Consider the following 21,427-nt stretch of genomic DNA (forward strand, 5'->3'; position numbering starts at 1 on the left):
CATAGGAAATGGGGAACTGGCAGAGGAAAGTGACCAGAGTTCAACCATGCTGGTGGTAGACATGAAGAAACAACCAGGAAGGGCTAAAAGAAAAGAAGTGGGGGAAGGGAACAAGCATGACAAGTGCTGCATAGGAAAGGGAGGGTTGGCATTAAGGTGCTGTCATGGGACAAGCAGGTGGCACCCATCTGTCCCACATATCAACCTTTTGAGCCTTGTAGTCATCCTACAAATGAAGACATAGAGGTTCAGGGAGGCTAAATAATCTGTCTCAGGCCTCCCAGCAAGGAAGGAATGAAACAGAGGACAAATCTGTTCATAGGCAAATCTGTTCAGAGTTCAAATCCCGCCTCTATCCAGGTTTCTATTAAGTTTGAAGCCAGAACATATATTTTCTCCCTTCGAATTTGTAAGTTCTCTACCCCTGAGTATATTGAAAGGTGGGTGCTACAACTGTGAAGGAAGAGGGTCTGTCAACCAAGTTTAGGGCAGGATTCAGTTCAGTGGTGGACGGCCTGCCCTGCTTGCTTAGGGCCTTGGGATCCTGCCCTAGAATCACACAGGCACACAAGAAGAGCGTTTATAGAGGCTTACCTTTTGGAAAATCTCCAAAAGGAGAAGAGGAAGAAAAGGAGTTGGGGGTGGGGTGCGGGTGAGGAGAAAGGGCAGGCTAAGGATGGGTCACACATCTACACTTGGACAGGACCAGAAAGACACCATGAGAGGCAGAGCGATTGGCAGTGCTACCCTGTTTTCCATTCTGAAGTCTGAAGCAGGAAGGCTTAGCTATGTCCCGAGAAAGCCTCTTATTGCTGTCTTAAGACCCAAACAAAAACATAGGAAGAAGGTTCCAGTCTTGAAAGCAGTGATTTCTAAGGAGGTCTCAGTCTTAGGACTGGGAGGTTTCAAGGGTCACCTTATGTGACTTGCTGCTATTAAAAATGATTAGTGAGACCCTGTTTCAAACAAGCAAACAAACAAAACAACGAACAAAAAAAGCTGGAGGTGCCACCTAATAAAGTGCTTGTCCTGAGTTCAGTCCCCAGCACTCCTTAAGCCAGAAATGGTGCCCCATGCCTGCAATCTTAGCATTCTAGAAGGAGAGGCAGGAGGACCGGAAATTTAGTTGGAGGCTAGCCTGGGATATATAAGAAAAACAAAAACGAAAATGTAATCCTTGCATTCATCCCATTGGACCTGAACCAGATGTGGGCTAACTGCACTGGACTTCCCAGAGTGCCTTTGTGCCAGGCACTGACCTGAGCTCTTACCATACTGTCTGTAGACTCATTGCCAACAGCATGAATTACATATGGCAATTCCTCCCTTACAGATGGGGACATTGAAGCTCATCAACTTGAAGGTTCACCAGGAAGATTAGAGGTCCAAGTTAATCCAACTTGGTACATATTCACCACCACCACCACCACCACCACCACCACCACCACCACATCACCACTACCACCACCACCACCACCACCACCACATCACCACCACCACCATCACCACCACCACCACCATCATCATCACCACCACCACCATCATCACCACCACCACCTCCACTACCACCACCACCACCACCACCACCATCATCACCACCACCACCATCACCACCACCACCACCACCACCACCACCACCACATCACCACTACCACCACCACCACCACCACCACCATATCACCACCACCACCATCATCACCACCACCACCACCACCACCACCACCACCATCATCATCACCACCACCATCATCACCACCACCACCATCATCACCACCACCACCACCACCACCACCACCACCACCATCATCATCACCACCACCACCACCACCATCACCACCACTACCACCACCTCCACTACCACCACCACCACCACCACCATCATCATCACCACCATCACTATCACCAACACCACCACCACCACCTCCACTACCACCACCACCACCACATCACCACCACCACCACCACCTCCACTACCACCACTACAACCACCACCACATAGCTAAGGCTAGCCTCAAACTTGGTAGATACCTGAGGCTAGTCTTGAACTCTGCCCCCCATTTCAATATAAAACCACTGGAATTAGAGAGGTGTATGAGTTATAGGGAAGACTGGCTCCAAGTTTGAGACTAGCCTGGTCTACGTAGTGAGTTCTAGGCCAGCCTGGGCTATGTAGTGACACCCTTTCTCACCTCCCTGCTCACAAAATATAAGTAAGCATTGCTGTGTAAAATTTTGACTTCTGTTTAAACAGGGTCTATACAGATTCCAGGCTACTCTGACGGCTTTCATCATAGAATGTTTCTAGGAAAAAAAAAAAAAAAAAAAGCTGTTCATGAGCAGAAATGTACATATCTGAGAAACAGTAGAGAGAAAATATAGAAATCTCTTTGAACAATTTTATCACCGAAAGTGCCATCTGGCCAGGCCCATGAGAAAACTACCAGAGATTAGCAGCTGGCAAGTTTTACTTCAGCAACTCAAACAATGTTCTGACTTACCCACCAGTGCGACCAAGGTTGTGGTCAAAGGAAAAAAAAAAAAAGTGGTATACTATCTTTCTGAGTCATCAAGGCTGACAAAGCCTCCTGCTCCAACCCCTGTTTAGTTCATTTGTTTTTGAGATATATTCTACATAGCCCTGGCTGGCCTGGAACTCACAGAGACGATCTTCATGCCTCTGCCTCCCGAGTGCTGAGTGCTGAGTGCTGGAATTGGAATGTGTACACCACGCTCGGCCTTCACCACGCTCGGCCTTCACCATGCTTGGCCTTTTAGGAACTGACCTTGTTTATTTGCTATCGAGTGTCAGTGCAGAGGGAGCAGGGTGGTTTCTTTAGGACGCTGTGAGCAGCAAGATGTCCCTGTAAGGAAAGGCACTAACAATGTGAGTCTCATCAGCAGACTCCATGTGGTAGGAGAAAACTGACTCCCAGAAGTTGTTCTTTGACCTCCGAGTACCTTTTATTTTTTTTTAATTAGAAAAAAAAAAAAAAAAACACCAGGAGGCCAGTGTGAGATGTGCTATGACTCAGTAAAGACACCCACTGCAAAGTTCAATGACCTGAGATCATCCCCCCAGATCCACACATGGTGAAAGAAATGGAGTTGAGTTTGAAGCCAGCCTGGGCTACACAGGACCCTGTCTAAAAACAAAACAAGGATGTGGGAATCCTGAGTCAAGCAAGTAGTCCAGACAGCCTGGGAGGTTTGGTCCACTGAGGTATCACTGACTGGCTGAGGAGCCCTCCCCCACTGATTACACCAACTTTCATTTACTTGAGGATAGATTCTGACCACGAAGAAAATGCCTCTATGAGACCATTTAGGGTCAAGCCTGTAAAGGCATTTTTTAAATTAGTGACTGATGGGGGATGGCTCAACCCATGATGATGACACAATGGGTGGCGTCATCCCCTGGGCTGGTGATTCTGGGTCCTATTAGAAAGCAGGCTGAGCAAACCACAAGGAACAAGTCAGTAAGCAGCACCCCACGGAGGGTACACTAGCACCTGCCTCCAAGATCCTGCCCTGTTTGAGTTCCTGTCCTGACTTCCTGAGATAGTGTGTGGAAATGTAAGCCAAATGAACCCTTTCCTCCACAACTTGCTTTTAGTTCATGAAGTTTCATCACAGCAATAGAAACCCTCACTGAGACAGGAACATAGCCTAGTGGTGGAGCTCTTGTCTGGCATTCCACAAGGCCCTAGATACACAAATATCATGTGGATGTCTATACATGCTAAAGCAAAAATGATTGCAGGCACAGTGAGAGAGGAAAGGTGAGTTGGGGGGAAAATCCTATACTTTTCGAAGTAGCTAGAGACAGAGAAACATAACCCTGTCTCAAAAACAAAACAAAACAAACAAGAAAACAAAGAGTTGGACATCAGACGTCCTAAAACTAGAGTTACAAATAGTCATGAATCACCACCTGGGGGAACTGAACCTGGGTCCTCAGAAAGAGCAGCAAGTGCTCTTCACTGCTGAGCAACCCCGCCAGCACTACCAAGTCATTTTTATTATGTATATTTTATTAGAGAGAGGCAGGGGTGGGGCTAAAAGCCTACTGCAATGACAGAGAATATTGGGAGAATGTTTTCCAACACCTCAAACAGTGTGTTTGGGTCTAGAGTAAATAGTCAAAGCTAGCTCAACAAATATTTATTGTGTACCTATTGGATATAATGCATAGGATACCGTGGAATACTTAAAAGCAAGGAGGTGAGGCTGGGGCCATGTGGCATGAGCAAGGTTTGGGGTTCAATGCCCCTCACTGGAGGAAAGAAAGAAAGAAAGTAAGAAAGAAAGAAAGAAAGAAAGAAAGAAAGAAAGAAAGAAAGAGAGAGAGAGAGAGAGAAAGAGAGAAAGAGAGAAAGAGAGAAAGAAAGAAAGAGAACAAAACTTCAGGTTTATCTTTTGCTGAATATGATAGTCTACAATCTATACCAGTAATCCATTTCTTCTTTTTCTTTTTCCTTTCCTTTCTTCCTTTTTTTCCTTTTGTTTGTTTGTTTTTTTTTCAACAGTCTTTCTGTACAGCCATGTCGGTCTCTAGACAATGCTCCTTTTCCCCGGAGCTAGGATTACAGACATGTGCCTCTCTATCTGGTCTATCCCACTGGTTTTACGTGTATGTAACCTGAGTCCTAGTGACGTCAGGTAGCCTAACCAGAGTCACAGCCAGGCCACCGGACTCTAGAGTTTCCACTTGTAATGGCCTTGAGATAGGTTTAGATAGCTCCCCTGTTTATTAATCAATGACCAAGCCGTGTGAAAAAAAAAGTCACAAGACAAGGCTAAGGTTGGAATCCTCTAGCACGCGGCCCCACCCATTCGTACCAGCTGCAGGCTGTTTCCACCTGATCTTGGCCATTTGTTCACTAAGCCTGATTAGTTTTTTTCTGATGTTCCATTTTCTCATACTTCACCGGAAACAAAAAGTATCTGCCCAATTTATAGCAAGTGAAGATATAAGACATAGCACATGGACCTCTCTGCTTCTCCATCCTCCTCCTGGTTTCTCTGTCCTGGAACTTGCTATGTAGACCAGGCTGACTTTGAACTGACTTTGAACTCAGAGATCTGCCTCCTATATTATGGGATTAAAGGCATATATATACATATATATATGTATATATATATACACACATATATATATGTATATACGTATATATGATTTAAAATTATTTTATTTTATGTGTATTAGTATTTGCCTGTTTGTATGTTTGTATACTAGGTGCATGGCTGGTACCTGTGGCAGTTGAAATAGGGACTCAGATCCCCTGGAGCTGTAGTTACAAACAACTCTGAGCAACCAAATAAGTAGTGGGAATCAAACCCAGGTCTTCTGCAAACAATGGGCTCTTAACCCCTGACCCTTCTTTCCTCCTTCCCCTTCTCCTCCCCCTCCTCCCCTTCCTTCCCTTCCCTCCTCCTCCCACTCTTATCCTCCTCCCCCTTCCTTTTTCCTCCTCCTTCCCTCTTCCTCTTCCTCCTCCTCCCCCTCTTCCTTCCTCACTCCTCCTCCCCCTCCTCTTTCTGGTTGTTGTTCTGTTCACTTTGTCACTTTACTAATATTGTTTTACCTCAGGTCAAAGCATGGACAGAGGTTTTTTTTTTTTTTTAATATTTTTATTGATTCTTTGTGACTTTCACAACACGCATCCCAATCCCACTCATTTCTCTGTCCCTTCATATCCGCCCTCTGCCCTTGCAACATTCCCCCAAAAAGAAAAGAAAAGAAGATAGAGTAAGGAAACAAAACAACATCTTGTCGTGGAAGCCGTAGTGTGTCACAGTGTGTCACTCAGCATACCCTTTTGTCCAGTGTTCATGGCAATGAGTCATTGGTCTGTTTCAAGACCTCTGGCTTCTGCTACACCATCAATACTGGATCCTCACTGGGACTCTTCTCAGACATCTCATTGTTGTCCTGGGTCATGGAGATCCTGCAGCTTTGGATCTTCAAGACTGGCTCTTCAGTTCCTTCCAGCAGCAGATCATAGATGGGGTAGATGTTGGGATGTGCCAACCAAAGATTCTGATCTGGGCCAAGGAGGTAGCTGAGATGGTCAGCCCACTAGCTGCTCGGAGCCCACACCACCAGGGCTAGTTCTCCAGCACTGTCCCGCTAGTTCATCCAATGCTGCGCCCGCAAGAGGCAGGGCCAGCTCTCATGCTCTCATGTTCTCGGGCTGGCTCACCTGCATCTTCACCACCAGGATCAGTTCTATTGTACTGCCCAGATGAAGTGCTTGGCCTCCTCTCCTGGTGAGGGATAGGACATCTCTCCTGTTGTCAGGACCTCAGGGTCAGCTCTCTCACCTGCTATAGGCGTCGAGGAATGAGGGCAGGGAGGGCATCTCTTCCTCACTCATGCCACTCCATGGCAAAGGGCTTCCTCAGCTCATGCCCTTGGGGTCAGCTCACCTGCTCCCCCATCATTAGGGTCAGCTCTACTGTGCTGTCCAGATGAGGGCAAGGCCAGCTCTCCCAAGTGTGGTAGCTGGCAAGGGACAGGGACAGCTCAGTACAGTCCCTCAGGTAGCAATCCAGACCAGGGACATCTGCATGGCCTTTGATGGTAACACTGGCCTGTGCCTGTTGAGGGAGATATTTAAAATGGCGGCTCCCAGTCTTGCTTGTTCTTAAGCAGCTGCCATCTTCCCAACTAGCCTAGGCCTGAGAATACGCTGCCTCCACTCGGCTCAGGCAGCTCACTCACACTGGCCCTGCCACCCACGAGACACCAATGTGAGAGACGGTTCTGCCAATCTACCCCACTCTCTCCACAAGGCTGGGCTGAGCCCAGACCATTCTGCCCTCCACGAGGTACCTGGTAGAAATGAGACTCTAATGCTTAGATTATCCAAAGGCTTTATATATTTGGTAATGCTCAATAACAAGATGCCCACACAATCAGAGATGTACCCCAATACCCAACCTAGATATATCAACTACCTTTAATTGCTAGAGACACGCACATGTCCGTTGCCATGTTCCCCTCTCTCTGGTCCTCTTCCCCCCACCCCCCACCCCCCAGTCCTCTCTCTCCCTTCTCTCTGGTCCTCTCTCCCCCTCTTGCTCCTCCTCTTTCTCTCCTTACTCCTCCTCTTCCTACCCTTACTCCTCCTACCTTAGCACCTCCAAACTTGCAGGGAAACTATGCTACTACATGTGATACCAACAAAGACCCTAGCTACCATAGTGTCACCAACCCAGATATAGCCCCTGTTAGCAGCATGGGCCCAGATGTCACCATGGCTTCAGGTGGCAGCATAGGCCACTCTAATGAACATGTCTCCTAAGGCGCCACAGCCCTCAGATAGCCACATGGTTTCTGTCAGTCATCCAGAGCACAGACATCTGCTTGGCTTTTGGTAGTAACTCTAGCCATAGACATTGACCCAGACTCCTAATTGCAGTAGGACCATGGACACAAACATGGCCCCTGACTGCAGCCCAGGCATCATCATGGCCTTATATCTGCCTGTTCCTCACCACTGTCGAGTCTCCAGGTCCACCTTTCTCCACAGGATACAAACCCTTCGGCTTCACTGTCTTTCCCATCTCCCCATCACACGTTCATCTGTTGTAGTGGTGCCCTTGGCAGGTGCTTGGGTCTTTTTCTTCGGCTGCCCCTTCTTCTTTATTCTTAATTTATGTGTGTGAGTGCTATGCCTACATGTATATAGGTGCACCACAGGTTTGACTCTGCACTAGGAAGTCAGAAAAGGGTGCCTAATCCCCTGGATCTGGAATTGCAGACAGTTGTGAGCTGTCATGTGGGTACTGGGAATCAAACCTGGGTCTTCTGGAAGAGCAGTGGGTACTCTTAAATAATGAGCCAGCTCTTCAGTCCTTCACTTCTTCTTAATCAATCTACATTATAAATACATTTTTAAAAAATGGTGGCACACTCTTTTAATCCCAGCACTTGAAAGTCAGAGGCAGATAAATCTCTGTAAGATTGAGGCTAACCTGGTCTACATAGTGAATTTCAGGCTTGCCAGCTAGGATGACATAATTGAGACCCTGTCTTAAAACACAGAAACAAAAACAACAAAGGAAAACACTGTATCTGCTCCATTAAAAAAGAATAAAAAAGTATATGAAAAAGTTACTTTCTTGAGACTATTTTTATGTATTTATTTCGTATATATATATGTATATATATACATATATATATATATATATATGAGTGTTTTGATCTTATGCATGTCTGTGCATTGTGGGGAATGGCTGGTGCCCTATTGAACCCTTGTAATTAAAGTTACAACAGTTGTGAGCCTCCATGTAGACATGTTGGGAATGGAACCTGGGTTTCCTACAAGAACCACAAATGCTACTAACCACTGAGCCATTTCACCACCCCCATAAGGATTTTCTCTTACTTTCTTTTCAAAATACAAAGTGACATTCTATATCCCAGACTGGTCTCAAACCCTCCATCCTCCTGCCTCAGCCTGGTTAGTCCTAGAATTGCAGGTGTGATCAGAGGGATTTTTTTTTTAAAGATTGTATTTGAACATATAATGCATGCACACGGTGAAGTTCAAATATATATATATATATATATATATATATATATATATATATATATATGATGTTGCCCTGTAAAAAAGTATCTTCCTTCCTCTGCAGTCCTCTAGGCTTCTAGAAGTAAGTAACTGTGACCAGAGAGGTGACACGTGTGCTCCTTTAGAACTGTTCAGCAAGCACACAGTGTGTGTATTTAGCCCTTTTCTCTTTTTGAATAAGCAATGAAATACTTCACACCCTCCTGTCCTTGTATTTCTTCATTTACAGTAGACCTTGAAGGTATAACTTGCTTCTCTGTGTCTCCGTGTACATATGGTGCTGCCTCAGTCCTTCAAGGATGTTGATAACTTGTTGGTGAATTTGTTAGTTTGTTTAACTAACTCAATCACTGAGTGCTTACCTCAGCTTCCAAAAATCATTTAGTTAATTTATCCATTTATTCATGTGGCATTGGCGATGGAACACAGAGCTTCAAGTGTTCTACCACTGAGCTATACCCCATCCCCAGAACATAGCTTAAACTCACTATGTAGCTCAGGCTAGCCTCAAACTTTTGGCAATCTTCTTGTTTTAGCCTCCAAGTGCTGGGATTGCATGTGCTGCCATGTTCAGCTAAAACTTTTTTAAAATTATTAATTATTTTATTTGATGTATATGAGCACACTATAGCTGTCTTCAGACACCAGAAGAGGGCATCAGATCCCATTACAGATGGTTGTGAGCCACCAAGTGATTGCTGGGAATTGAACTCAGGACCTCTAGAAGAGTAGCCAGTGCTCTTAACCACTAAACCATCTCTCCAGCATCAGCTAAAAATTTTATTTTCCACAAATGGAATAGGAAATAGAATGATAGATTAGTGCCCTAAATGTTAATTTTTTTTCTGTTAAATATGTTCTTTTGTTGTTGTTGTTTTTTGAGACAGGATCTGGGTATTCTATCTTAAACAAACTGGCTTAGAACTCACTCTGAGGCCCAGGTTGATTTTAAATTCACCAGCTCCTGCCTTACCCTCTCAAGTACTGGAATTATTGCTTTATATTGCCAGTCCCAGCTTTTAACATTTTTTTTTTCAATAGTTGTTCCAGGAGAGCTGGGAATTGTGTGTCTGGTACATTGCCCTTTAAAGACTCCCCACAAACTTCGACATGAGCTACAAACCACACATAAGGTCACCACCACAGTGTTGAGCATCAGCATTTGGTCAAACTGTCAGAATTCCCATATTGCTCTCTTTGTGGAAATAAAATCAGAAAATGATTTGAAGCTGTGTGTGTGTGGAATCCCTTTATGTCTAAAATGAGAACATTAGGCCGAGAACCTCAGCTGGCAAAATGCTCACCTAACATGTACAACACTCTGGGTTTGTACCCAGTACTGAATAAATAGGATGTGGTGGCAAAAGACAGTATGTAATTCTAGTGAAGGGGAGGTAGAGGCAGAAGGAGTAGAAGGTCAAGGCCATTCTAAACTAAACCAAATAGTGAATTTAAGGCCAGTCTGAGCTGTATAAGATCCTACTTGGGAAAACAAAGAAACAAACAAACCCACCAGACTGGAGAGATGACTCTCCCAGAGGACCAGAGTTCAGTTCCCAGCAGCCATGTTCATCAGTTCACAACCTCCTGTATCTCCAGCTCAGGGGACCAACATCATCTTCTGGCCTCCTTGGACATCTGTAGCCTCATGTACATACCCACAAAGACATAAAAATAATCAAAAATAAACTTTTTTTTTTTTTAAAGGAAAACAAATGAGAATACTAATAATAGTTCCTGTGCCTAGGATTTGTGTGAGATTCAACAGTTAACATGTAGTAGTCCTTCCTCGCTGCTGCTGTCATTGTTGTTATTTGGCTCTCCTGAGGGTTTCTAGTCCTCGTTTATAAAACCAGACATTTGGGGGAGATAACCTACAGAGAAGTGGGTGTGGTCTCCTTTTTGGCCAGATCATAATGGATGTCGAGAATCAGGACTGTCACACAAGAAGGGAGCAGCTGATGAAAGCTTGGAGCTCTTTTTGGAAGCACGTTTCTGCTGACCTCCAATTTTGTCCCGCACTACAAGCTAGAACTTTTCGTGCTGGATCTTCTTCTGGGTGGTAGTAACAGTAAATTACATTGTCTCGAGGCTGCATCTAGACTTACCCTGTGTCCTGTCTAGCCTTAACTATCTTCACACAGCCTAGATCACTGGAGAAGATAGCCTTGATTGAGAATTGCAGAGAGATTAGGGTAGCCTATGTGCGTGTTTTTAGGGAGTTGTCTTACCAATTGATGCAGGAGGACGGCCCACTCCAGGTGGTACCATTCCCTGGGCAGGTGGTCCTAATCTCTTAAAGGAAGGTAGATGAGCACGAACCAGAGATCCAGATGGCAAGCAGCATTCCCCTTTGGTTTCTGCTGTGCTTCCTTGGTCATGAATTCCTTGCTCTGAGGTAATAATACTGCACAGAATCTCAAGTAGTCCTGCCTTCAGGTTCCTGCCCTGACTTTTGTCAGTGATAGACGGTGGCATGGAAGTGTAATTCAAATAAACCTATTTCTCCCTTCAGTTGCATTTCATAGGGTGTTTTATCACAGTAACAGAGGTGAACTAGACACCACGGAAACATACCTTTGGGCATGTCTATGAGGCTGTTTCCAGAAGGTTTAACAGAGCAGGAAGGTCACACACTTAATGTGAGTGACACCATCTTATGGGCTGGGGACCTGGACAGAACTTTAAAAAAAAGCAAGCAAGCAAGCAAGCGAGCGAGCGAGCTAGCAAGCTGAGCACCAGCGTCCATCTTTCTCTGCTTTTCAGCTTCAGATACAATGTAACTGCCTGCCTCATTTTCCTGCCGCCAAGCACCTCCGCCATGATGGCACCATGATGGGCTGGCTGTATCCTCACAGTGAATCAAAATGAACCTTCCTCCTTCAAGTTTCTTCTTGTCCAATATTTTATCATAGCAGTAAGAAAAGTAACTAACTGTCTAATTTTTTTTTTTTTTTTGAGACAGTCTCACTATGTAACCCTAACTGGCCTGGTGTGGAGACCAGGCTGGTCTCACATTCAGAGATCTGCCTGGCTCCACCTCTTTACAGTTAAAGGTTCTCAGCACTATACCTTGCCTTACCTATTTTATGTGGCTTTGAAATGCTTAAGTTTTGGAAAAGGAGGGGATGATGGTGGAGCAAGACCTGGAGTGGGGACATGGTGCAGTAAAAGGTTTTGGACTTAAAAAAAAAAAAAAAAAAAAAGGAAGGAAGGAAGGAAGGAAGAGAATAGTAACTAACATACAATACAGGGTCTCACTGTTTTTCTAGCTGTCCTGGAACTTGCTATGCAGCTCAGGATGACCTCAAACTTGTCATTCTCTTGTTACCTGGGATTATAACCATATATAGTGACTCTATACCAGACTGATACCAGCTTCGACAGACTGTGAATACCTGGTTCTTACATTTTTTTTCCAGGAATTTGATGAGCCAGTAATTAAGCACACTAATTGAAAAAATAAAATGATGTAGACTTCAATTAGATGAATTGCATTTATAATAAAGTGGAAAATAATTGTGTTCACTCCCTATTATTTTACCACGGTCATCTGTTTTTCCCGCACTGATAATGTGTTTGAGTGATGGGTCTAGTGTGAAATGGTGTGCCAAGGTGGTGGGAAAGTCTAGAAATGGCCACGGCTGGGAGGAGAGTATTAGTCTCACTACAGAAACCCACAAACACTGCAAACTCCAGCCCTTCCATTCCACCAAGCTGCTGGTTTAATGTTCACCGTCACGCCACCAGCCACGATAGTATGTGCCATCCCTGTGGGTCTCTGAAGAAAAATGCACAACAGAAAAATGCGCAAGTGTCGTCTCACGGTGTTTCAGTCAGCGTGACTGACCCACGAAGTACGAGGGTAGTCGACACGGCCCTCTTCTCTATTTTTCTTCATCAAAATAAAATAAGTAACTCTGAGAGCTTGGCCGGTAGCCAAGAACCTCTCAGGTTCAATTCTTCATCTTCTGCTTGCAAGAGTTAATTACAGCGAGGGGCACGCGAAGCAAGAGCTCTTTGTGTTCGGAGTGAAATAATGACTTAGTCACCCCTGGGACTACAGAGGCTCTGGACTTCAGCTCAGCACAGCGAGCACGAATCCCAACCTGATAGCATGTGACTTTCTTTTTCAAATGAATCAGACTTTATGAATAGACATCTGCGTTTCCTCTCCTCACCCTCCTGCCAGTTAGCTTATTTTCTGCTTTTCAGTTGAGTTGACTCACCAGTGTTTAGGAGCCTGCTAGTTGCATGCTTCCTCCTGACAGGAAGTGGGGATCCCTGCTCTGCACACTCGCTGATTGTATAGCACACACTTGCCACTGTTTTTTGTTGAGAGAAAAAGAAACATACTCCTGAAATGGAGAATTGAACTCTGGCTTGGAAAAGGAGTCTTTTTCTCCCCAGGTTTCTGGGGGTAAAGGCAGGGAGTCAAGCAAGCCAAAATCTCAAGTGCCTTTTCATAGACCCGAGGCACTAAGCAAGGGTATTAAACTATCACCAGACCACCACAGTCATTTAGTTAGGGCCTGAAGAATCCATGCCTAGCTGGATTCGAGGACACACATCTGTCATATTAGTTCTTGGAACAGTTAGGCAGGGGCAGCTCAAGCTTGAGGCCAGCTCGAGACTCTGTGCTAAAGCAAAAGCTGGGCCTGGCATCAACTTGGGAAGCTAAGGTAGGCAAAGTTCAAGATCTATGTCTTAGTTAGGGTTTCTATAGCTGGGAAGAGACACCATGACCAAGGCGACTCTTATAAAGAAAAAACATTTCATTGTGGCCACCTTACAGCTCAGAGGTTTAGTCCATTATCAGTCACGGTGGGACTCTGGATCTCATGCAGGCAGACATGGTGCTGGAGAAGGAGCTGAGAGTTCTACATCCACATCCACAGGCGGCAAGAAGAGACCACCACACTGGGCATGGCTTGAGCATCTGAGACCTCAAAGCCTGCCCCCTAGTGACACACTTCCTCCAACAAAGCCACACCCACTCCAACAAGGCCACACTCCCTATGGGTCTATGGGGGAAATTTCATTCAAACCACCACAGTCTGACTGGGCTACAGAGCAAGATGTGTTTCTAAATGATAACAACAACAACAATAACAGCAACAATAACACACGACATCTTCATACATGTATGTAATCTATTTCGATCATATTCACCTGATCACCCTCTCGACCCTCCTATTCTCCCTGATCGCCTTTGAGTAACTCTAGATGTAAAAACGCCGTGAAAGCTGATCAAAGAGTCCTCCCTACCCATCTTTCCCTAATGCTCGCATTTTATATAACTATAATTAGATGATGACGAAAGCCAGAAAGGCAACATAGATACAAGCTTATTGGGTAAGCTATAAACTTTATTTGCACTTTGTCAGTTTCTGCTACTGTCTGATTTCACAGTGACTTTCTCTGCACTTAATGTAGCTTAATGCACTTAATGTTCATTGGCTTCATGACCATGACACCATTGACCTTCACGACTATGGCTGTTAGGTAAGCAAGGGCCCATTGTTTTATACAGTTCTCACAGCTGGGGGGTCTGGTACTTATCACTAGACTGAAATTCACCTTCCTGGCCACAGTACTATCCAAGCAAGTGAGGCTGAGTTTGGGAACATCATTCTGGGATGAGTGTGGTACTTTGAATGAGAATGGTCCTCACAGGCTTATGTGTCTGAACACTGGGTCTCAGATGGTGGAACTGTTTGAGATTTAGGAGGTGTGGCATTATTTGAGGAAGTATGTCACTGGCATAAGGCTGTGAAATTAAAACACTCATGCCATTTTGAGTGTGTGTGAATCTCTGCCTTATGGATGTGGATCGAGACGTGAGCTCTGAGCTGCTTTTCCAGCTGTCTTGGTGTCTGCTCATTCATCACAGACTCTAACTCTCTGGAACTGCAAGCTCCATTAAACACTTTCTTTTAAATGTTGTCTTGCTCACAGTGTCTCAACACAGCAATGGAAAAGTAATTAAGACAATACACTAGATGTCCATATCATAGTGTGGTGGTTTGAAGAAGAATGGCTTCCACGGGCTCACACATTTGAATCTTTGGTCCACAGTTGGTGGAATTACTTAGCAAGTATTAGGAGATATGACCTTGATGCAAGATGCTGGTCACTGTGGCAGGCTTTCTAAAGCCCATACCACTCCCTGTTAGCTCTCTACTTCCTGTCTGTGGGTCTAAGCTACTGTTCTGTGACTATGCTGACCTGCCTGCTGCCATGTGCCCTACAATGATAGTCATGGTTGCTAACACTCTGGAATCATGAGCCCTAAATTAAACTAAAGACCTTTTAAAAAATTGTCTTGGTAATGGTGTTCTGTCATGACAACAGAAGAGTAACTAAGACACTTATTAACGATGATATTTGTATTGATTACTTAGTTCATACTTCTTATTGTTAGCAAGATTAGAATGAAAATCTCTTTTGGCATAACCAAACCTCTGTATAATATTCTAGAAATATTTCATACTTATTGGCCAGCTCTCAATGTCTGTTTGCTTCATTTATTTACTTATATTTTTAATTCCCCCCTCCCCATGTGTATGTATGTGGGTGTTTGCACATGAGCTGAAGCTACAAGTAGCTGTAAGCTGTGGGACGTGGGTACTCACAACTGAACTCAGAGCCTTTGCGAGATAAACTCACTCTATATAGCCTGGCTGTTCTCAAACTCACTATGTCAACCAGGCTAGCCTCAAACTTACAATGATACTCCCACCTCTGCCTCCCAAGTGCTGAGGTTAAAGGTTTGCATCACTATGCTCAGACCTCCTAGACATTTTTTAATATTCTTTTAAGATAGAGTCTCACTGTATAGACCTGGCTGGCCTGTAAAGTAATAAGTAAGTCAGATTGGTTTTGAAGTCATGGAGATCTGCCTGCTTGTGCTTCTTGAGTATTAAACTACTGTGTTTGGCCTTTGTGTGTGTGTGTGTATACATACATATATATATATACATATATATTTAAAATGTGTGTGTCCAATACATATATTTTTAAATAAAAATTTATATTTTAGTTTTTTATACTTTAGTATTTATTTATTTGTGTGTGTGTGTGTGTGTGTGTGCGCGCGCACACACATCACAGCACTCATGTGGAGACCAGAGGGACAACTTTGTGGAGTGAGTTGTCTCTTTTATGTGCATGTGGGGGAATCAAACTGAGGTCCTTGGCCTTGCATGACAAGTGCTTTACCCACCAAGCCATCCTGCCAGGCCCTGTTCCTTTTTTCCCCAGTGTACTTTATTATTTGAATTATTGTAAGAGATTCATATCTAGTTTAAAATACAATTGGAGGTTTGGGGATTGGAGAGGTGGCTCGTGCTTGCTGCTCTTCCAGAGGACAAAAATTCAGTTTCTAGTACCCATATCTGGATGCTCATGTCCACGTATAACTCCTGGGGCTCTGATGCCCTTTTCTGGCTTCCACCCACATCTACATGCCATGCACATGTACACATGAACACATGAGCACACACAACATAAATACATAATGAAGTAGAGTAAGACACCCTGACATGCACCTTTAATTCTAGCACTCAGGAGGCAGTCGTGGGCATCTCTCTGTGAGTCTGAGGCCAACCTGTTCTACATAATCAGTTCTAGACCAGTTAAGGTTACATAGTAAGACCCTGCTTCAAAAACAACAACAAATTAAAAAAATACACATACAAACACACACACACACACACACACACACACACACACACACACACTATCTGTAAGCTTGGGCATATCCCCTCCCTTTTGGTGCTGAAATAATGTCTAGGGCTGGGCACATGCTAGCCAGGTGTTCTGCCACTGAGCCACATCCCAAGTCTTAGGAATGTTTTTATTATGTAGGTGCCCATGTCTCATAAGTAGTAAGAAGCAATGTCAAAACATGATAACTCATGTCTTGCTCTCACTTAAAATGCTACTCAGTTTACTCATCTTAACCAAAAGAGTGTTTGAAGATGGCCAGATGGGTGTAGTGGTACATGCATGTAATTTCAGCACACAAGAGTTGAGATAGGAAGATGGTGTGTTCAGTGGTATCCTGAGCTACGTAGAGACCCTATTACATTTAAAAATCACCAACACCTTTCCTACCACTACCTAACCCCCAGTGTGCTGGCATACACATTTATTCCCAGTACTAAGGAACAGAGGCCATCAGATCTCTGAGTTCCAGGCTAACCAGGACTACATAATGAGATTTTATCTCAAAAAAAGGGGGGTGCAAGGAGGTATGGCTAGAGAGGTGGCTCAGTGGTTAAGAGCATGTACTGCTCTTGCAGAGGACCTCAGTTTCCAGCACTCAAATCATGTACCTCACAACTACCCATAACCCCAATTTCAGGGATCTAACACTTTCTAACCGCATGCATCAGCAGACACATGGTGTGCCTAAACACATCCGTATCCATAATAAATGAATATTCTTTTAAAGACAGGCAGAGCAAGAGGTTCCAGGAATTGATGGGTTCTGCTGTCAGTTCTGCAGTTTACCATAGCTTTAGGCAAATAAGAGCACCTGCTCTTTCCTAGCACATGTAAAATTCCATTCAGGCAATCAATGATAAATGACCAAGAACAGTCATTGTGAAAGGCTGCGTGTGAAGTGCTTGGGACACTTGTGCTCGGGTTCCCCAGGCCTCCTATGCTGAAGGCTTGGTCTGATACCGCAGTTTAGAGGTGGAGTGCTGGGTAGATCAGCAGGGCTCTGATGTCCAGATTTGATAGGCTCCTGGGAGGTGATGTAAATTTAGAAGGTGGAACCCATTTGTGGAGAGCATGTAAACAAGAAATAAGAGTAGGACTGAGTTCGATGTCACATAGCGATGAGCAGTTAGCTCATGTCAGCTGTGTGTAGCAGATAAGAAAGAAGTACTATAGCCGGGCGGTGGTGGCACACTCCTTTAATCCCAGCACTTGGGAGGCAGAGGCAGGCAGATTTCTGAGTTCGAGGCCAGCCTAGTCGACAGAGTGAGTTCCAGGACAGCCAGGGCTACACAGAGAAACCCTGTCTCGAAAAAAAGAAAAAAGAAAAAAGAAAAACAAACAAACAAAAAAGAAAGAAGTACTATGTAAAAAGAAAGAATTACTATGTAATGAAATGCTAGAGTGTGATTGGCTAGAGTGTGATTGGCTAGAGTGTAATGATTGGCTTGTAGCTAATAAAAGCAAGGGCTTGAAGCAGGCAGGCAGAGGTCTTGATGCTGCCAAGGTGAAGACGGTTGTGCTGTCTTACTCTCCGACCAGAGACGACTGACTGCCGTCCTGACTGCATCAAGATAGAGGATTCAGAGGAAGGAGCTGCCACTTCTTTGGTGTGCCGGTGTGCCGAGTGACAGACAGATTGCAAGCCTCGATGAGTGTCCCTCTGCTGCTTGCCTATGAGTCAGGTACCCCACATGTGTTGTGGAATGATGCTTGCCATTGTAGTGAATAAACCTTGGGATTAAATGGTATCTGGACTCCATTTCTCCTTCCTGGCCTTAAGCCGGACGAGACTCAGAACAGTTGGTGTGGTCGGCAGGCTTCCACCTCCAAGGTGGGATCCTGAGAAGGAAACTGGACCCTCTAAGGACTATAGCTGTCTTGACCATTCTAAATTCCACCAAATTGCAATAAGCCTCTGGTCATACAAAATTAATTGCAGCCTAGGTGCAGAGCTAGTCTCTAAGGGAGGTACTGAAAGAGGGGACCACCAAGCCAACTGTGGCTGAGTGAGAAAGGGCCTGGGTGAGTGCCTTCATCACTAGCTGATTACCTACACCTTAAAGCCAACTGCTGCATGCAAGGTAGGAGGAGAGGAAGGTGCAGGGACACCCATGAGAGACTGGTTGGCCAAACGCCTGGTGAGAAGGGCAGACAAATTATTGGAAAAAGTATTAAGAAACCCACAAAAAATTACCTTTGGGTAGTATATAAAAAAACTATTAAAGCTCTATACTCCCTAGCATATGTTATAACACCAGAATAAAAAAACTACTTAGTGGCTTCAAAGCCATGAAAGTGTCCAGATGCTGTGGATCCCACAGAGAGGAAATGGCATGGAACAAAGAATAAGGCCAAAAGGGAAGTTGAGTTTAAACATTTGAGATCTAACAAGTCCACAAGGAGCAAAACCACTGCTAGAGCATGAAGTTAGGATGCAATACTGCAATACTGATGAAAGCCATAGTAAACAGAGATAAGACAGACTCATGGGCAAAAGGCTAGCCGCTAGTATCATTAAGAAATGGGGAGCAAACAATCCTTTTAAAGATGCTGTCCTAACCCAGGGCCCTGGGCAAGACAGCCATCTCCCTCCCAGTGACAGCTTCTAAGGTTAATACACTTAGAAGATTCACAGTAACAATGACAGGGGCAGCTCGAGCGACAAATGGAAATTAGACCATGCACTCCTCAAGAACTAAGTGAGTTGAGACAAGAAGATGCCCAGAATGGAACGAAGCATCCATAAGATAAAGCTCTGGGAAAAGGAGCAGACACGGTCATGCTGTCAGAGTTGGAGATGGGGAAAATTAAGAATACAGAAGGGAACCCAGCAGTGTATGCAGCTTTAGAACAAGTCCTAGACACTGCTCGAGGTGATACACCCTCTCCTGGACTGGATACCCACAGCCTGGAGATACACATTTCCATCTTTTAGACTTTACACAACTTGAAGCAGCAGCAAAATGGAACACTTTCCAAGAGGCCATCCAGCTAGTGAGAAAACTAGGAGAATTGTGGTTATATAATGAAGAAGCTGCCACAGCTTGCTTCATTTATACCAATTTTTTGATAATTCAAAAGAATTTTAGTTATCAAGGGGACACCACCACACATGAGAACTGATTTGGCAGGACCACTTCAAAATTGCAGAACCATTTCTGAGGTACCTGATTTCTTTAAAGGATACAGGGAAATAGACCAAGGAAAAGTAGTAACATTAAATATAAGAGGAAAGAAAACATTTAAATTAAGGAGAACATCTAGATTTTTCAGACCATTCACAAATATTAGATTCTTTAGCAGAAAACCTGGAATGCCATTTGTAAACAGAACCCTACAGATGGATACGTCAAATAGGATTTTTGGAGGGAGCAAACCTAAGTCTTTTATAGGGAACAGAAGGCCACCACAAAAGTAGCCACCAGTACAAAGGAATGATCAGTGCCCACTTATAAGAAGGCAGATACATCTTTTAACGGGAATCAAATCAGGCGCCCATAGGACCATATATCGTGTTGCCCCTCAGAATTAAGAATAAGAAGATAAAGGTTAGATGGCTAACTGACACAGGCAGTGATGTTAATGTATACATAGGACTACCAGACACTATACCAAGGAAGGAAAAAATAAATATACAAGGAGTGGCAGGAGAATCCATAGGACCAGTGTACAAGTTAGAATTAATGGTGTATGACAAAATAATTCCCTTGGATTTTGCATGTTGCAGTGCACTAGAAAATTTTTTAGGCTTCTGAGTGATTTCAAAAACCTTTCCTGATTTCCTAAATTTGAAAAAGATTGCCAAAGTAAAAGGCAATCTAGTAGATGTAAAAAGAGGACCCGTAAGACTACCAACAATTAAAGCCTCTTTTATGCCACAATACCCACTTAAAGGAGAAAATGAGGAGATGTCTGAAACCATTAAACTCTGCTAAAGGAAGGAGTAATTGAACCAACTCAAAGCTTCGATTTCAACAGTCCGATTTGGGCAGTTTTAAAACCAAATGGTAAGTAGTGAGTGACAGTAGATTACAGGAGAATTGGTGAATTGTCCCCTAAACTGCCAGGACAATCACCAGATAAGAAGATCTTTTCACAAGGATTAAGAAAGAAGCACCAAAATGGCTGGCAACTCTAGATGTGTCAGACATGTTCTGTGGCATACCACTGCACCACAGAGCAGAGAATACACCACATTTACAAGACGGTACCCATTTCTAAGAGTACCACAAGGATACATAAACAGCCCAATAATTGCCCACAACGTTCTAAGATGGTCACTGGATGAGGTCACGCCAGCACCTAACTGTAGTATATGTTCATATGTTGATGACGTTTTGATAATTGGACAAGAAAAGGAAAATATACAGAAAGCAGTAGACCATGATATGAGTATTGAGAGATGATGGTTAGACCATCAGTAAGGATAAGGTATCAGAACCAGATACAAAGGTCACATTCTGTGTATAATGTGGTCCACTACAGGACCAGAAATACCTACAGAAGCCATAGGTAAATTAGAACAGCTTAAAATACCAACCGATAAGATGCAATATCTTATAGGATTATTCGGATATTGGAGACAACATATACTGTATTTACAAGTCACTCTTCAGCCCTTGTATAATATTATGAGGAAAGCAAATGATTTTGTTTGGGATAAACCCCCCAGAACAAGCTGTGAAAACAGTGCTAGAGTGTATAAAGGAATACTCTAAGCTGCAATACATCCACTTGATATAGACATATTGTATTATAGACAATATTTAGACATATTGTACCTATAACAGTACGGAAACTGGAGTATCTTTGCCTTTTGAAATGGTGGAGGATGGCCAGTAGGCTTCTATTGTAAATGCTTCCTGTGGTGGGAAAACAAATTCTCTTTATTTGAGAAAACAATATGGACAGCATATGAGGCCTTACAAACTTGCCACAGCCTGCTGCAGAGCAGCCAAGTAATACTCAGCACCACCGTCCAAATCCTAGATCGGATCAAGGCCTCAGAGGAAGCACGGGCCCGTCTACCCACGGAAGGGAAGGTACTACAATGGAAATGGTACTTAGCAGAGCTCTGGTACCCTGTCTGCACAGGGGTCGGTGACAAAGGCATTGGA

The 21,427-nt window shown here is 44.0% G+C and overlaps 1 long non-coding RNA gene across 1 annotated transcript in view; it reads left to right on the forward strand.

Moving 5' to 3' along the window:
• The window catches only part of LOC143443120 (uncharacterized), a 35,069-nt gene extending 17,018 nt beyond the window's left edge, over positions 1 to 18,051 (forward strand). Inside the window, exon 4 of the long non-coding RNA XR_013111868.1 lies at positions 17,850 to 18,051. This is a non-coding gene — a long non-coding RNA (uncharacterized LOC143443120). The remainder of the gene's footprint in view (positions 1 to 17,849) is intronic.
• The last annotated feature ends 3,376 nt before the right edge of the window (positions 18,052 to 21,427 follow it).

The sequence above is a fragment of the Arvicanthis niloticus genome, chromosome 7, assembly GCF_011762505.2.
Source record: "Arvicanthis niloticus isolate mArvNil1 chromosome 7, mArvNil1.pat.X, whole genome shotgun sequence".
Taxonomy (NCBI): domain Eukaryota; kingdom Metazoa; phylum Chordata; class Mammalia; order Rodentia; family Muridae; genus Arvicanthis; species Arvicanthis niloticus.